At 45.2% G+C, this 17,893-nt stretch overlaps 1 pseudogene; it reads left to right on the top strand.

Moving 5' to 3' along the window:
- The first annotated feature begins 6,365 nt into the window (after nucleotides 1-6,365).
- Nucleotides 6,366-7,574, top strand: LOC129392986 (elongation factor 1-beta-like; annotated as a pseudogene).
- Nucleotides 7,575-17,893: the final 10,319 nt, after the last annotated feature.

Below are 17,893 nucleotides of genomic sequence, written 5' to 3'. Positions count from 1 at the left end.
TGCACTATAGCCTGGGTGAAAGAAAGAGAGAGAGAGAGACAGAGACAGAGGGGGGGGGGAAGGACGGAAGGAAAGAAGGAAAGGGGGGAAAGAAGGGGAAAGAAAGAAAGGGAAAGAAAAAGGAAGAAAGAGGACAAATTTAAAAATTGACATAGTTTAACTGAGCAAAGAAGGATTTGTGAATTGGGCAGCCCCTCAATGAGAGGGTCCAGCTAGTCATGTGGTATAAGAAGATTTATGGACAGAAAAAGGAAAATGACCTACAGAAGGTGGAATGGAGGTGCAGAAACAGCCCACGTGGTTACGACATGCATTCGCCTGATTTAAACATGATTTGAACAGTTGGCCACCTGTGATTGGCAGAAACTCAATGACTGGCACAAGAGGAGGTTACAGTCTGTTCACACATCCAGTTAGGTTACAGTTCACTAGGTAGGAGAAACCTTTAGGCCGAACTTAAAATATGTAAGGAGGCAGTTTTAGGCTAAACTTAATTTAACAGAACCATCACTAGAACCCATTCAACTGCCTTAAGGGAGACAAAAAAAAAAAAAAAAAAAAAGAATGGTACTACCTCTGGGTGTCCTGGAAAGTTCAGCGCTGCAATTACTCGCTTCAGAGCCACACGGTCTTTGCTCCCTGTCCCACTCTGTCTGTGCTACATCCCTGTCTGGGCCACATCAGCTGAGGCTGGGGTGGATGGGCACAGACATTACCAAGAAGGTTCTGAGAGTGGGTGTGAGGGGACAGCTCTCAGGGAGGCAGGTGTAGGCTGGGCAGGTACTCAACACAGTGTCTGCCGCACCTAGGAAAAGGAGGAGCACTAGAAGAAGAGTCCAGAAAGCCTGGGATTTGAGGAGGTTTCCTTCCCCAGAGGCCCTCTGAGCTGGGGTTTTCCCAGTAGATTCCTAGTCCTCTTTCTCACGTCATTCCAGCTCGTTAAAGATTCAAATGAAGGTCTGGAAGCCCAGGGTGACTGTTCCAGAGCTCACAAATGCTCAGGCTGGTTCCCACGTGCTCGTCCCCCAGACCCCCACCTCCAGCAACTCATTGGCGTATGCCTTCCTTCCGCGGCAGCTCCTTTTCCTCTTTGTGCCCCCTCACTGGGGCTGGAGGGCTGGGTTCTGATTCAGGTAGGAGAAGAGGCATGTTGAAACATTTGCATGCAAGACAGACGTACAACATTGTAGGGAGAGCAGACAATTCACTGAGTCTATCTCTGGCCCTCTGCTGGTGAGATATGTGATCTTGGAGAAGCCTCAGTTTTCTCTTCTGTAAATTAGGGGCAGTAATTTTTTCTTAGCGAACCCTCCCTCCTGGCTGGGCACGGTGGCTTACTCCTGTAATCCCAGCACTTTGGGAGGTTGAGGCAAGTGGATCACCTGAGGTCAGGAGTTTGAGACCAGCCTAACCAACATGGTGAAACCCCATCTGTACTAAAAATACAAAAAAATTAGCTGGGTGTGGTGGTGCATGCCTGTAATCCCAGCTACTCAGGAGGCTGAGGCTGGAGAATTGCTTGAACCAGGAAGCGGAGATTGCAGTGAGCCAAGATCACGCCATTGTACTCCACCTGGGCAATAAGAACTAAACTCCATCTCAAAAAAAAAAAAAAAAAAAAAGAAGTCTTCCTCCCATCACCCACCTTGCTAGTTTTTGCTCTATTCTAAAGCTCATTCAAGTATCAGCTCCTCTAGGAAAGCATCCTTGTCACTCTTTTCTCACCTTCCAAAGCTAGGTTAGGTGCCATCTGTCCCTTTTTCCCCATAGCATCTCATGCTTATCTCTAATCTGAGCAGCCCCAATCAGGCTGGGCTGTGACAGCAGGATCGCTGGTGTGTTTCTGCCACATGACTGGAAGGAAATAGAACAAATAGAACAGGAGTTGAGAAATAACCTCATTGTTGCGCAGAGATTGTGGAGGTTGTTTCTGCAGCATGTCCTAGCCTATCCTGACTGATTCATCCTTAGCATTTCTTGCATGGAAGTGAAGAGTCTCAGTCTATCTCCTGAGGTTGTTATGAGAATGAAATGATAATGCCTCTAACTCTAGCACTGTTAGTAGTTTTTCATAAATTTTAAAGATGATATGACCAACATGCGAGGAAGTCAAATGTTCTCATTAATAGCATGGACGCTGGAACCTGGCTACCTAGGTTCGAACCCCTGCTCTGCCATTAATCCGTCAGTGTAGGAATAAAAATAGAATCTAGCTATTGTGTGAAGATTAAATGAGGTAACATATGTGAAGTGCTGGTGCTTGGAATTCCTGGGTGTCTGTGTGGTTGGGGATGGTGGGTGGTGGTGGAAGCTGGGGCTGACAAGGTAAGCAGAGGCAGGTATAGCCTTGGATTACAGAGATGGAGGCAGATCCAGGTTTGGGAGGCCTGATGCTTCTGTAGTTCTTGGTTCTCTAAGAAAAGAATACAAAACTATGAATGCCAAGTTAGACGTGAAAGTGAATGCTTACATACAAATTTTATGAAGTTGTCCAGTACCACGAACATCACAAGATTCAGAAAAACACCTAATATTTTTTATTAACAATTTGAAATATTCTATTATGATCATTTTCCTACTATATTTGGCTGCATAATCTTTAATCACCTTGCTATGGTCTAAATGTTGGTGTCCTCACAACATTTCTATGTTGGAACCTAATTTCTAATGTAATAGTATTAAGAGATGGGGTTTTTGGGAAGTGATTCAATCACGATACCCCACCCACAGGAATGGGACTCACGCCCTTATAAAAGTGGCTCGAGGGAGCTCATTTGTCCCTGCCGCCACGTAAGAACTCAGCAAGAGGGTGCCATCTTTGACTCAGAGAGCAAGCCCTCACCAGACACTGAGTTGGTTGGCACCTTAATCTTGAACTTCCCAGCCTCCAAAACTGTGTGCAATACATTTCTATTGTTTATAAAATACCCAGCCTAAGGTATTCTGTTATAGTAACCCGAATGGACCAAGACACATCTTTGTATAAACAAGGATTTTGTTACATTTTCCATAGAGAAAATAGAAAGATAATCAGCCTCTCTCTCCTAGTGTGGTTGATCATAATTTGTTTTTATATGGAGGCCGGGTGCAGTGGCCCATGCCTGTAATCCCAGCACTTTGGGAGGCCAAGGCGGGTGGATCACCTGAGGTCAGGAGTTCGAATCGAGCCTTGCCAACATGGCAAAACCCCATCTCTACTAAAAATACAAAAATTAGCTGGGTGAGGTGGCGTATGCCTGTAATCTCAGCTACTTGGGAGGCTGAGGCAGGAGAATCGCTTGAACCTGGGAGGCAGAGGCTGCAGTGAGCCAAGATGACACCACTGCACTCCAGCCTGAGCAACAGAGACTCTGTCTCAAATAATAATAATAAATAAAAATAAAAACATAATTTGTTTTTATATGGAGAGTTTGGAATTCTTTGTTTCAGCTCCGTAACAAATGTCACATGTAAGGGATATAAGTTTTTTTAAGATTGTTGTCAAATTTGAGGAAGTATCAAATTCCTATCGTGAATGAACTATAAGTTTTCAGGGCAGTTGAAGTTTTCTCGCACAGTGAATGCTTAATGCACAGTGACTCATTAAATTGATAACACCCATAACCAGTAAGTCCTCAGTGTCTTCTCCATAATGTGGGTCAGGTGTTTGATATTATCTTCATAGTTGTTAGTATTCCTTAGCAAATCATTGAGCAAGTTTAAATCTATTCCTAGTGGGTCCCTGTAATTCACTCTTATCATAAGATTATCAAGCAATCCAAAAGCCTGACTATTGTTGTTATTTAAAATGTGTCTCTTATTCTCAATTAATTATGTTTTAGTATTACCTGAAATTGATTTTGTTATGCTCCTCAGTGTCAGAATAATTTTCTTTGGTTTTATTGCTCATCTTTATTTCTTTTTGTTTCATGTACCATTTTTTTACTGTATGAATTTTTCTAGAGGATTTCAAAAATATATTTAAAGACGCAAAAAATAAAAGATGCCCTTCATATATATCCACATCAGGAGACTGCAAATTTCTCACCTGTTTTACTGAAAAGTCCCCAAAGCATCTTTCCAAAGTGTGATTAAAATGGAGCATTTCCAACTCAATCTCCCCTTAGCAAGACCCCAAAATGCCCTGAGCCAGGACACTGTCACCTGATGGAAGAGAAATTTGATAAAGGAAAGTTAGAATGAAAAGAAACAGTGATCTTAATAGATGGCCACTAAAATGTCTTAATTTTTCAAACTTTGCAAAAATATATGATCATGTGAACCTTTTGCCAGGGTCTCTCCCAGGGCCTTAAAAGGTCCCACAAGCTTAATCATTGAGTTAGGCACTGAACTGTGGCCTGAGAATTCTTAGAAATTCATTTGTACTCTGTACGAAGCTACTAACTTCTATTGCTGTTATGAAAATTAATCAGACCTGGTTTTTCCCTTCAAGTACCTTTCAGGGAACACGAGGTATACATAGAAAGTATTAAAAAATAGCTTATTGGCAACTATTTTCTGTTATATATGTATATTTATAAAAAACTACTTGGAGGTAATTTTAGAGTCATATGCAGTTGTAAGAAATAAAGCAAATGAAACACCGTGCAAGGTTATATTACATTATCACCATCAGGAAATTAACATTGATACAACCCGCCAAATTTATGCAGATGTCACAGTTTTACATACACTTGTGAGTGTATTTAGTTTTGTACAATTTTATCACATATCCATGAGTTGCTTTATTAAAGTAACTTTTAATGCTTAATTTAAAAAAAACCCCTTCAGAATAATAAGCGTTTGAAATGTAACGGAATAAAGATGCTTATAATCTTGCATTTAAGATTTGGATTTTATTCTGAAGGCGGGAAAGGGCCACTACAATGGTTAGAATGTACATTTTCTGAAAGCTCAATGTGGACATGGTGGAGGATGGTCTGGCTGGAGCAGGCTACCCATCCGACAGGGGCTGTTCACCCCCGAGGGTCTTAGACTCTCAGGGTTGCTCTCGGCAGAGTGCTACCTGCCGAGACTCCTTGCCCAGCAGCCACTCATTCAGACCCCGCCTACTCCCTGGGCCCCGCCTACTCCCTGGGCCCCGCCCACCCCCGCGCCGGGCCCAGCTGCTCCTCGCTACGGCCCCGCCCTCCCCAGTTCCCTGAACACAAACCTCGCTGAACCTTTCCTGAGCGCGGAGCCCTGAGAATCCAGTGGTGAGCAAAACGCTGACAGCCCAGTCAGGGAGACAGACAGTAAACACATGCCCCCAAATATATAATCATGTAATTACAGGCTGTGGGAAGTGTTGTGAAAGGAAAACACACCGGACGATGTGGGTCTCCAGGGGTCCGGGGCGGAATTCCCTGCGGAAGCTTCCCAGTCAGATCTGGACCTGAATCCTAGCGCTGCCACTCGCGAGGCGGGTGTCCTGAGCAGGCTGGGTGGTCCAGCTGGACCATGGGCTCTCGGATCCAAGTGGCTCGACTGTCGAGCCTGGTGTAAACTGGCACTTCCAAAGCGTAGTCCAGAAAGGTTAGAGCTTTAGCAGCTTCTTGGAATGTGCATTTATTTTTATTTATACTGCTCCCTTCTATGCCCACTCCTTGGAGGAACTTTTTTGATCTCTTGCAGAACCTAGGCTGGATAAGAATCCCGTCCGTGTTATCCAAAAGTGCCCTGTGCCTTATTACAAAGCTCAATTTGCACGGTATTGGGATTTCCTGTGGGCCTTTCTCAGCAGCTTCCAGGCCCCTTGGATCCCGGGTTGTGCGTTCGTCCTTTCTCTCTCTCAGACGCACTGGCAGCATCATCACCGTCATCATCGGCATCATAACTAACTCCTATGCAGTGCTTTTAGGGTGCTGGGCATTGAGCTAAGCTCTACGTTATTAATTCATTTTAATCCTCATACTCTGGCTCCTGGCAGGCACTTTATAAAACGTGTTCATTAATAAGACACAATGGAAGGAAAAAAATCACTGATTTATTTTTTCTAGGCACTCTTAACTTCACAGAGGAGGGGATTTTGAGATGGATTTTGAAAGCGGAGTTCACCAAGCAGAGACGTTGGGATTCATCACTGAAGAGGAGCTTGGGCAGGTATAACAGGTGCGTCAGATGTTCTAGGAATGGTGATTAGAAAAGTATGGCTGGATATTAGGTACGGGCGTGAGGATGTGGAGGAAGAAATATTGAAACAACACCGACCTGGATATATATAGCTGAAGCTTTACAGATGGTTATCTTAATTTTGTGAATCCATGCAACATACTTTATGGGGATTTCCAGAAACACTTTGGGGATTGTTGTAACTAGGGTCCTGCTGTAGCAAGTGGGAGCAAGAGTCAGTCAAAGACGGGTTCTAGGTCTACAGATGAAACAAGGTTACTTATTTTTCTGCTGGAGAGTGGAAGCTTGGGTGATAAAATGTTAGAGGAATAAAAAAAAGAATGTAGCTTCTTCCTCTCTCAGCGCAGGGTGCCCATAACTTGCGCTCTTTCTGCTGCTCCCAGCTCTTGGATACAGCCGATGACGCCATGGGTTTCAGAGATCTGAAAAGCCCAGCTAGCCTCCAGGTGCTCAACGATTACCTGGTGGACAAGAGCTACATCAAGGGTATGTGCCATCACAAGCACGTGTGGCAGTCTATGAAGCAGTGTCCGGCCCACCGCCTGCTGACTTGTGTCATGCCCTATGTTGGTATAATCAGATCAAGTCTTATGAAAAGGAAAAGGCCAGCCTTCCAGGAGTGAAGAAAGCTGTGGGCAGGTATGGTCCTGCTAAGGTGGAAGACACTACAGGAAGTGGAGCTACAAATAGTAAAGATGATGATGAAATTGATCTCCTTGGATCTGATGAGGAGGAAAGTGAAGAAGCAAAGAGGTTAAGGGAAGAACAAACACCTTGCACAATATGAATCAAAGAAAGCCAAAAAACTTGCACTTAAGGCTAGGCACGGTGGCTCATGCCTGTAATCCCAGCACTTTGGGAGGCCAAGGTGGGTGGGTCATTTGAGGTCAGGAGTTCGAGACCAGCCTGACCAACTTAGTGAAACCCCCCCCCCCCCCCACTAAAAATACAAAAATTAGCTGGGCATGGTGGTGGGTGCCTGTAATCCCAGCTACTCGGGAGGGTGAGGCAGGAGAATCGCTTGAACCCGGGAGGCAGAGGTTGCAGTGAACCAAGATCGTGCCACTGCACTCCAGCCTGAGTGACAGAGACTCCATAAAAAAAAAAAGTAAAATAAGATCAATAGAAGAAAAAATACATGATAAGGGCAAAATTAGAGAGGATCATCAAACCTAAAAGAAAAAAAACCTGCACTTGTTGCCAAGTCTTCCATCTTAGACATGAAACCTTGGGATGATGAGACAGATATGGCGAAATGAAAGGAGTGAGTCAGAAGCATTCAAGCAGATGGCTTAGTCTGGGGCTCATCTAAACTAGTTCCAGTGGGATACAGATTTAAGAAACTTCAAATACAGTGTGTGGTTGAAGATGATAAATTTGGAACAGATATGCTGGAGGAGCAGATCGCTGCTTTTCAGGATTATGTATAGCCCATGGATGTGGCTGCTTTCAACAAGATCTAAATTCCATCCTGGATCATTGCACTTAAATAAAAGCTTGAAAGATTAAAAAAAATGTAGTTAGACAAGCTAGAAATTTAATCTAGTTTTAGTCACTTATGCTGATTGGGTGACTTTGGGCAAATTCATCGAAGTCTCTGTAAAATGGGGATAATGCTAAAATCTACCTCATAAGGCCATGTGTTTAATAAGACGGCAGAGCAATTGAGTGTTTTAAAAACACCCTACCTATTTGTTTGTTGTTTTAATCACAATAGTATAGTCCAGGCTTGTCTAATTCTTGTTAATATGTGGTAACCAGTCATTTTGTAACCTATGTTTCTTAAGTGACACCAACTTTAAATGCAGACCTGATAACAGTTTTGGAACATTACACTCTAGATTTGTTCCCACCACCTGTGGGAGAACCCCTCCCCTCCATTTCTCTCCAATTCCTCTGATTCATGCTTTCCCTGAGACCTAGAGCCTTGCTTCTCAAGGTGTGGTCTGCAGACCAGTATCACTGCTTTCAGCTGTGATTGGTTAGAAATGCAGACTCTTGGCCGGGCGTGGTGGCTCACGCCTGTAATCCGAGCACTTTGGGAGCTTAAGGCAGGCGGATCACCTGAGGCTGGGGGTTTGAGACTAGCCTGACCAACATGGAGAAACCCCCATCTCTACTAAAAATATAAAATTAGCCGGACATGGTGGAACATGCCTGTAATCCCAGCTACTCAGGAAGACTGAGGCAGAAGAATCACTTGAACCTGGGAGGTGGAGGTTGCGGTGAGCCAAGATCACGCCATTGCACTCCAGCCTGGGCAACAAAGAGTGAAACTCCATCTCGGTAATAATAATAACAGATAGTATTTATTGATTGCTTACCATGTGCCTGGTGTTATGCTAAGCACTTAATATGCATTGTCTCATTTTGGGGGCACATTTCATCTTTATTTTAGCCATTCCAGCAGGTACATAGTCAGAGCCATGTAGTTCTCAAACCTCTTTAGTGGATGCTATTGGTTCAGTGGTCACTATTGGTTGTACATCCAAAATTTGTTTCTACAACTTTCTTTCCAGCAGAATCCTATTTTCTCACATCTCCACTCCTCACCATGGGCTTCAGGGAGAGCTGACCTGAGCCCTAGTTCCATGTAAAGGCTTTTATTAACTAAGGGTGATCCCATTTCCCTTGATAATTGGTTCAGGAATGGGCAGATGACCCAATTCTGTCCAAAGAGTCTTCAGGAGGTCTGTTGGGAAGGTTTCTTACTCTTAAGAGGGAGTTGCAGGGAAAGGCGATCTTCTTGGCTATTGTCATGTCTGGATGTTATGCTTGGAACTTCTGCCATTTGGCTACGGGTTTCGGGATGAAGCTCTCTCTGCAGTGATGGAGCAGAGCGATGCTTCCTTACCAGCGTGGAGCCGCTAGATCCACCCTCTGGGCTTCCAGGTGTTGTGAGATTCGCTTCTTATATAAGCCAGACTGAGTGAGGTTTCTGCTCCTTGCTTTTTTTTTTTTTCTGGAGACAGAGTCTCGCTCTGTCACCCAGGCTGGAGTGTAGTGGTGTGATCTCCGCTCACTGCAACCTCCACCTCCCGGGTTCAAAGGGATTCTCCTGCCTCAGCCTCCTCAGTAGCTGGGACTACAGGTGCCCGCCACCATGCCTGGCTAATTTTTGTGTTTTTAGTAGAGACGGGGTTTCACCATGTTGGCCAGGATGGTCTCAATCTCCTGACCTCGTGATCCACCTGCCTCGGCCTCCCAAAGTGCTGGGATTACAGACATGAGCCACCGCACCTGGCCGCTTCTTGCTTTCTAACAGATATAATTTGGTTTAGAGTTGGTGCCCAGCAACCTCTGTGGGAAGTGCTGGTCCCCAGAAGACGCGGCTACATCCTCCTAGAGGCTTTCCTTATGGGGTTTTCATGAAGGAAAGCTTCTCTCCCCATTCACCGAGGCCAATGGAATGGAAAAGGAAGGAAGGGATTCTCCTGGAGATGAAGACTGTCTCTTCTATTTGTTATTTGTGTGACCCTCGGCAAGCACTTTCCCTCCTTGAGACTTCGTTTTCTTATGTGCAGATGGCGGGGCCAAGGATCCCAACTTGCTTTCCAGGGTGTTGGTGAGATTCCAGTGAGACGCTGGAAGGGCAAGTTTTCATCACCAATCAAGGGCCTGCAGATCCAGGACTGACACTGCTCGTGGACATGCTTACCTCACAAAGCTGGTCAGTGCCAGAGGTGGGGCTCGATCTAAGTCTCCTGACCCCCAGAGCAATGTTTTTTCTATCATAACCTGACTCAGCCTCTGCCCTAAGGGGTCATCTATTTTCTGCCTTTTTCTTTCTCAAATGCAAGGCATGAGCACGCCCTGAAATATAACTGTGTCAGGGTTTCCTGGGGCATTTCTTTCAACTCGACCATTTCCACCCCCAACTTGGCCGGGCTCATCAGGGCCCGGCTTGGCCAACCCTGGCGTTGTAATGCATTGGCCGGGAAGGGCCTTTGTTGCCTCTTTGGGCTGCAGCCCCCCCTCCCACTCACTGTCGCCTACGGCCACTTTTGCTCATTTCTCTTGGGAGCTGCCTAGCTGCAGAGAAAGGCCTTTGGAACCCTTCTCTTTTCAGCCATCCTTTATTGAATTTCACCTCCATTTTTTTCCTTTCCAAATAGGAACATCATTTATCCAGGACTTTTAAGTTGCAGAGGTCTTCAAGAGCTTTCTCTTTCCCAGCTGCATTTGTTGACACACAGTCAATCTGTTTCTTGCCTCCACTCCCCTTCCCCCCACCCCACCCCCCACGCAGGCCATAAAGTGTCTACAGCTGTGCCCTTTATTACCCTTCCCTTTCTATGCCCACGAGGGGGATGAGCTGAAATATAGCACAGCCATTACTGCTAACAAAAAGGGACAATTTTAAAGCATTTCTGCTTTTCATCAGGGAAGCTGATGGCACAAAAAGAAAATGCATCATTTTATTGTCAATGTTTTTAAAATATGGGTCACTTGGCCATAATCAGCCTCCAAAGTCGGACAAGTTTAAAGCGAAAGCAGTCACATAGATATCAGGTTTTTCCCCTTGCCTTTTAAATTATGCTAATTGACACCAAGAAAAACAGGGAGAGGGTAGCTCCTACCAACCCACACACTCCGTCTCCAACTCCCTCCTCTCTCTACAGTGAAGAGCATGGGAAATAAGTTTGCCAGGCCAAGAATGGTGCCCCCAGACTAAGAAGCCCTTTTTACTTCTGTTTCAGTAAGTATTAAGACTAAGAGGCTTGTGTTCTGGTCTTTCAGGATGGGATGCTTTTCCCAACCCTGGTGGAAAGGAAACTCTTATTATGTTTGCTGAAAAACTTCCAAATGCGGAAGGCTGCCTGACAGCTACCTGGTGTGTGTCTGGGATGGCTGGGTCTGGCCAGGAGCAGAGGGTCTGGTTGGAACAGATATGCTGGTAGGGCAGGCAACAGAAGTGGTTGCTCTTCCAAAGGGGACACTTTCTGAGTGATTTTGAAGATAAATGGATATGATGGTTGTTGGGACTATGGTGAGAGATTAGAGGTAGCAGAAAGAAACATACCATATTCAGATTGATGGTCAAAAGGTGTCCCCTTGCCACCCACTCCTGTGCAGCCCCCACCCCCGGGTTACTGCCTCTTATAGTGTGAACCAGGCTCCACCTCTGGGAAAGGAAGTAGGGCTTGAGAAGAGGATTTGAGCCATAGGAAATAGGACCAAGTTTCTAATGAAACTGGAATGAAGTGGGCTGGATTATCCACTCCTGAGAACCAGCTGTCTACATGATACAAAGAATTGAGACGTGGAATCCAAAGAGCTGGACTCAAGTCCTGGCTTTCCAGTGCACTAGCTCCATTAACACAACCTCTCCGAGCCACAGGACCCCAGTCTGAAATAAGGATGGCAGTGGAGAAACTTGCACCACCCAACTCCACTATGGGCAGTCAATGAGCTCATGTGCGGGATGTGAATCTGGCAGGTGTTCAATGGTCAAGGAAAATATTTGATGAAACTGATTCCGAACCAGGAGGTGGAGCCCCAGGATATGCTATTTGGGCTACATGGACAGCTAGACAGTTTTCCAAGACATTCACATTCGAAACTAGAAATGGTATCAAGGGATGCTTAGAAAGTGTCCCTAGATAGAGATGCATGAAGAAGAGGCATATTGGATGAGGGTGCTGAGTCCTTTGGTGGGTAGAGGGCATGGCTTAGAATCTGCCAATCTGCTTTTGATTCCAAATCTACTGCTAAGTAGTTAAGTGACCTAAGCTCAGCCACCACTTCCCATCAGTACATTAGGAATAAAAGCAGTGGGATGATACAAGGTTGTTGTGAGAACTAAAATGAGATTAATCATACAAAGCCCTTAGTGCATCAACTGTCAGAGTAACTTATTACATTTTGTTATTCTTATTTCTGAGAACTTGCAGGTGAGAAATGGAGACTGGTTGATGATGGCTTCTCTCCCCCTCCCCTCCCCTCCCCCCTCCCCTCCCTCCCCCCTCCCCTCCCGTCCCTCCCCTCCCTCCCCTCCCTCCCCTCCCTCCCCTCCCTCCCCTCCCTCCCCTCCCTCCCCTCCCTCCCCTCCCCCTCCCCTCCCTCCCCTCCTCTCCCCTCCTCTCCCCTCCCCTCCCCCCTCCTCTCCCCTCCCCTCCCCCCTCCTCTCCCCTCCTCTCCCCCCCTCCCCTCCCCTTCCTCCCCTCCCCTCCTCTTCCTCCCTTCCGCTCCTCTCCTCCCCTCCCCCTTCCTCTCCTCCCCTCCCTCTCCTCCCCTCCCCTCCTCTTCCTTCCCTCCCCTTCCCTCCTCTTCCTTCCCTCCCCTTCCCTCCTCTTCCTTCCCTCCCCTTCCCTCCTCTTCCTCCCCTCCCCTCTTCTTCCTCCCCTCCTCTTCCTCCCCTCCTGTTCCTCCCCTCCTCTTCCTCCCCTCCTCTTCCTCCCCTCCTCTTCCTCCCCTCCTCTTCCTCCCCTCCCCTCTTCCTCCCCTCCCCTCCTCTTCCTCCCTTCCGCTCCTCTCCTCCCCTCCCCTCCCCCTTCCTCTCCTCCCCTCCTCTTCCTTCCCTCCCCTTCCTCCCATCCCCTCCCCTCCTCTTCCTCCCCTCCCCTCCTCTTCCTCCCCTCCCCTCCTCTTCCTCCCCTCTTCCTCCCCTCCCCTCCTCTTCCTCCCCTTCCCTCCCCTACCTCCCCTCCCCTCTTCTTCCTCCCTTCCCCTCCCCTCCCTCCCCTACCTTCCCTCCCCTCCCTTCCTTCCCTTCTTGCCAGCCTGCCAAATCAAAGAGAGTAATTATTTAGCACAGGTTTCTTAAGAATTGACTCTAAATCATCTCATAAGACAGTGTGATCTAGTAACTAAAAACATAATTTGAGGGTCATACAGATGACTATGAAATCCTTGTTCAATGAAACGCTAGCTCACTTACTTTGAACAAGTGATTTTATCTCTCTGAACCTCAATTTCTCATCAGTTACAAGGTCCTTACCTATCCTTGGAAGCCTTAAGTGAGATAATGCATGTAATAATTACATACATCTTCTTTCCTGAGAGTCTGTCTATCTCCTGCTTTGCACTGGAGAAAGCAACACTTTTTACAGTTTAAAAAAAGTGTAAGGTTTGTAACAGGCTGCAGATGTAGCAGGGGTAATGAAAAGGAAGGCTGGACTTTACAAATAAAATATAAATGAGGATCTCTAAGATTTAACTCTGAAAGAAGATTCTCCAGAGGATAGAGTTGCTAATATAGTACTGAGACCCTCTGTTCTCCTGAGTTCTACCTTCAGCATGTTCTCACAGTTCAGTTCCTGCTGTTATGGCTTTGTTTGATGATGATGATGATAACGATGATGGTTATGATAGCAAGCCTTTTTGTGCGAGCTTAGAAAAAACTCCAGGCCGTTTTGTACCAGTTAGAAAAAAACTCCCCTTCCACACCTCTCCTAAACACAGTCAAAACTGGTGAGAACTTAAAAAAACAAAAACTTACTAAAAAATAAGGGATTGGGAGGCCGAGGCAGGAGGATTGCTTGAGCCCAGGAGTTCGAGACCAACCTGGCAACATAGGGAGGCCTTGTCTCTACAAACAAAATTAAAAAAAATAAAAAACAAAGGAAAGCAAAGTGGAAACACAGGAAGTGTAAGAAGCCTGAAACTCTGGCTTCAGTTTTCTGACCCTCCTGGAGCTGGATTGCTCCCAGGTACTGTCCAATTTCACACAATATTTGTGATATTTATGCTCGGTGTCTAGCTCAGTATGTTATTGGTTTTTCTGAGAGACTCAAGTATACAGTCAGGCAGCCCTTAACAAGAGGGAAGCGTTCTAAGAATCTTGTGATTAGGTGATTTTGTCATTGTGTGAACATCACAGAGTGTACTCACACAAACCTGGATGGTCTTGCCTACTACACACCTAGGCTAGATGGCATAGCCTGTTCCTCCTAGGACACAAACCTGTACAGCATGTGACTGTACTGAATACTGTAAGCAACTGTAACACAATGGGAGGGATTTGTATATCTAAACATGTCTCAGCATAGAAAAGGTACAGTTAAAGTACAGTATAAAAGATAAAAGATGGTCCACCTGTATAGGGCACTTACTACGAGTTGAGCTTTCAGACTGGAAGTTGTTGTGGGTGAGTCAGTGAGTGAGTGGCAAGTGAATGGGAAGGCCTTGGACATCACTGCACACTCCTGTAAGCTTTGTAAACACTGTACCCTTAGGCTACACTAAATTCATTAAAAAATGTTTTCTTTCTTCAAGAAAAATTAACCTTAGCTTACTGTAACTTAGTTACTTTATAAACTTAAATTTCTAACTTTGTGACTCTTGTAATAACACTTAGCTTAAAACATAAATGCATTGTACAGCTGTACAAAAATATTTTCCTTTATGTTCTTATTCTATAAGCTTTTTCCCATTTTTAAAATTTTTTCTTTTTTTTTTTTTTTTTTTTACTTTTAAAAACTTTTTTGTGGCAGGGTGCAGTGGCTCACGCCTGTAATCCTAGCACTTTGAGAGGCCAAGGCAGATGGATCACGAGGTCAGGAGTTCAAGAAGAGCCTGGCCAATACGGTGAAACCCCCGTCTCTACTAAAAATACAAAAATTAGCCAGGCATGGTGGTGTGCACCTGTAGTCCCAGCTACTCAGGAGGCTGAGGCAGGAGAATCACTTGAACCCGGGAGGCGGAGGTTGCAGTGAGCTGAGATTGCACCATTGCACTCCAGACTGGCAACAGAGTGAGACTCCGTCTCAAACAAAACAAAACAAAACAAAACTTTGTTGTTAAAAACTAAGACACAAACACACTTAGGCCTACGCAGGGTCAAGATCCCCAGTATCACTGTCTTCCGCCTCCACATCCTGTCCCACTGGAAGGTCTTCAGGGGCAATGGCATGCATGGAGCTGTCATCTGCTGTGATAGCAATGCCTTCTGGAATACCCCCTGAAGGACCTGCCTGAGGCTGCATTATCATTAACTTTTAAAAAATAAGTAGAAGGAGTACACTCTAATGATAGCATAATACAGTAAATAAGCCAGTAATATAGTTATTTATTATGATGGAGTATTATGTACGGTATATAATTTTTTTGGTGTGTGTGTGAGACAAGGTCTCACTGTGTCACTCAGGCTGGAGTGCAGTGGCATGACCATGGCTCAAGGCAGCTTCAACCTCCCAGGCTCAAGCAATCCTCCCACCTCAGCCTCCTGGGTAGCTGGGACCACAGGTGTGTGCCACCATGCCTGGCTAATTTTTAAAAAATATTTTGTGGAGACAGGGTCTCGCTATGTTGCCAGGGTTGGTCTTGAACTCCTGGCCTCAAGCAGTCCTCCTGCCTTGGCCTCTCAAAGTGTTGGGATTACAGGCATGAGACACTGCACCCAGACTTCTGTACATAATTAAACGTGATACTTGTATAGGCCTGGCAGCACAGTAGGTTTGTTTACACCAGCAGCATCACAAGCTCATGAGTAATGCGTTGAGCCACGATGATACGATGGCGATAATGTCCCTAGGCTGCAGGAATTTTTCAGCTCCATTATAATCTCATAGGGCCGTGGGCATATGCGCTGCCCGTTGTTGACTGAAATGTCATTATGTGGTTCATGACTGCACTTTATAATGAAGTGAACCACTACCCAGTGTACTGCTTATCAGTTAATTCTATTTTATTTAATTGCCTTGTTCAGCTCTAGGTTTATTTATTTTTAGTTCTTGCTTATTGTTCTGCTCTTTTCTTGTAATAGAGCTGAAGTCTATGATAATTAATCGTGGTTTCGTAGACATTTTCTTTGGCTCCCTGTTTTTTGGTTTGTTTTGGCCTCTGTTTTTCATGCGAGAGGATTTCCTGAAAGGTCTAGACCCTGTGGACTGTCCCTCCATATGGATGAGTGAGACACAGAAAACCTGATTGAGAGCTCGGTGTGAGCCAATGGTGTCTTCTCTAAGGCCTGCGTGATGTGGTCTCATTCTCTCTGACCATCTCCTGTCTCCCTCCCCCTTTCTTCCTTTGTCCCAGCTGCACTGGCCACCCTGCCATTCCCGCAATATCCGGATTGTTGCTGCCTCAGGGCCTTTGCACTTGCTGGGTCCTCTGCCAGAAGAGAACATCCCTTAAGTGTTCACTCGGCTTTTTTCCTCCCACTTCTTTCAGGTCTCTGCTCAAAAAACAATTTATCAGAGAGGCTTTCCCTGATGACCCTTTATAAAACTTCCACCTGGGCCTTACTCTGCTTTTGTTTCCAATGGACTTATCGTCACTTGATGTGACAGCACAGTATGCTGTTTAGATTTATTTGTTGTCTTTCTCCAGAAGAATGAAAGCTCCATGAAGTCAGGGTCTTTGTTTTGTTCACGGTTGTGTCTTTTGCACCTTCTGCAGTGCTTGGGATATTAGCACTCAGTGTATATTTGTTGAATGAATGAATGAATGGTGGCTTGAGTGACTGTGAAAAGGCTAGGATCTGGGCATTTCATTGGAGGATTCCTAATATTCATTCTCTATATCTCTTCTTTTGGGTCAGTTTTCTCAGCTAGAAGAGTCCTGGCTGCCAGTGTTCTTAGAGCTGACTAGGGAAGGAGGCTGAAGATCCGTTGATTCAATGTGCGGTCTCTTACCTGATTCTCGTTTTCAGTAAGAATCTCCCTTTCTTCTTCTATGCCTGAGTCCGAGGGTCTAGAGCCTTTTGAATTAACTTCCTCAGTGAAACTCCTGGCTTATGCTGGGGAGGTGGATTGGGAGTCACCTGGTTGCATGCACAGGCTTGCAAGTGTGTGTGTGTGGGAGGGGCTGGTGGCAGAGTGGAATTTGCCTGTTTTAAAGCCTACCCACACCCTTATTTGCAGATGTTACTGGTATTTCTGATTCCCAAGCCATTCTGGGGTTCTGCAGGGTATACTACAGTGACTGCTGGTAAATGTTTAATTGGCTCTCCAGGGGAATAAAAGCTCTAATTTGTGGTGTTTGCTGATTCACGTGGTGTCAACATTCCCACCACAGTTGACTTCAAGTTACCATCATGACATCACTGAACATGGATTTTATAAATCCCTTTATCTCCTCCTGTAAATAAGACTCAGGTCTCAGCTGTGACCGAGACCCCACTCCATTCTTTCCACAGCTTGGTTGTTCATCTCCTCCTTTCTTTACAAAAGACACATGTTCTTCCATTACCAAGCTAGTTCAATTTGAGTTTCTGATACTTTTTACTAAGAGTTATAAGTTTTTTCAATTATGAGAATTTCTTTTTCTAAAGTCTGAACTTTCCAGGATCTCCTTTCGCATAATAGTGGCTTATCATGCTTTAACTGAGAAAATAGATGGGCAAAAGGATACTAAGAATGCAGTAATAACTTATATAAATAAGCTTTTATCATGTCAACATGTATATATATAAGTATTTGTACAATAGGAGTACTTGCATGTCCAAGGCATTGTTTATTTGGTATATAAATAATGTTTGGTGACCATACACATTTGCAGACTCCTTGAATTAACTCTTAACTCTACTCTCCTACTCCCAAACCCAGAGTTGTTTAGTTCACAGGTTAGGAGCCAATGGTTCAGATGATCTTTTCTCTGAACATTCTCATTCTCATGAGTTAAATGAGCTCTTTCTTGCCTTTCTCCAAGATCAAAGGGTGTTTCTTTTATCTTTGAAATATTTCTTGAATCCATCCCCTTTTCTACGTCTACTGCCAGTGTTCTAATCCAGGCCCTACTTGCCCCTCCCAGGTAGAGGCAACAGCTTTCTGTCTGGTCTCTTCTGTCTGTCCCTGCATCAATCCATTCTCTATACGGCAGCCAGAGTGCTCTTCCTGGT

This window comes from Pan paniscus, chromosome 10 (assembly GCF_029289425.2).
Source record: "Pan paniscus chromosome 10, NHGRI_mPanPan1-v2.0_pri, whole genome shotgun sequence".
NCBI classification, from domain to species: domain Eukaryota; kingdom Metazoa; phylum Chordata; class Mammalia; order Primates; family Hominidae; genus Pan; species Pan paniscus.
The sequence above is the reverse complement of the archived record's forward strand: the minus strand, read 5'-3'. Positions and strand labels throughout refer to the sequence as shown.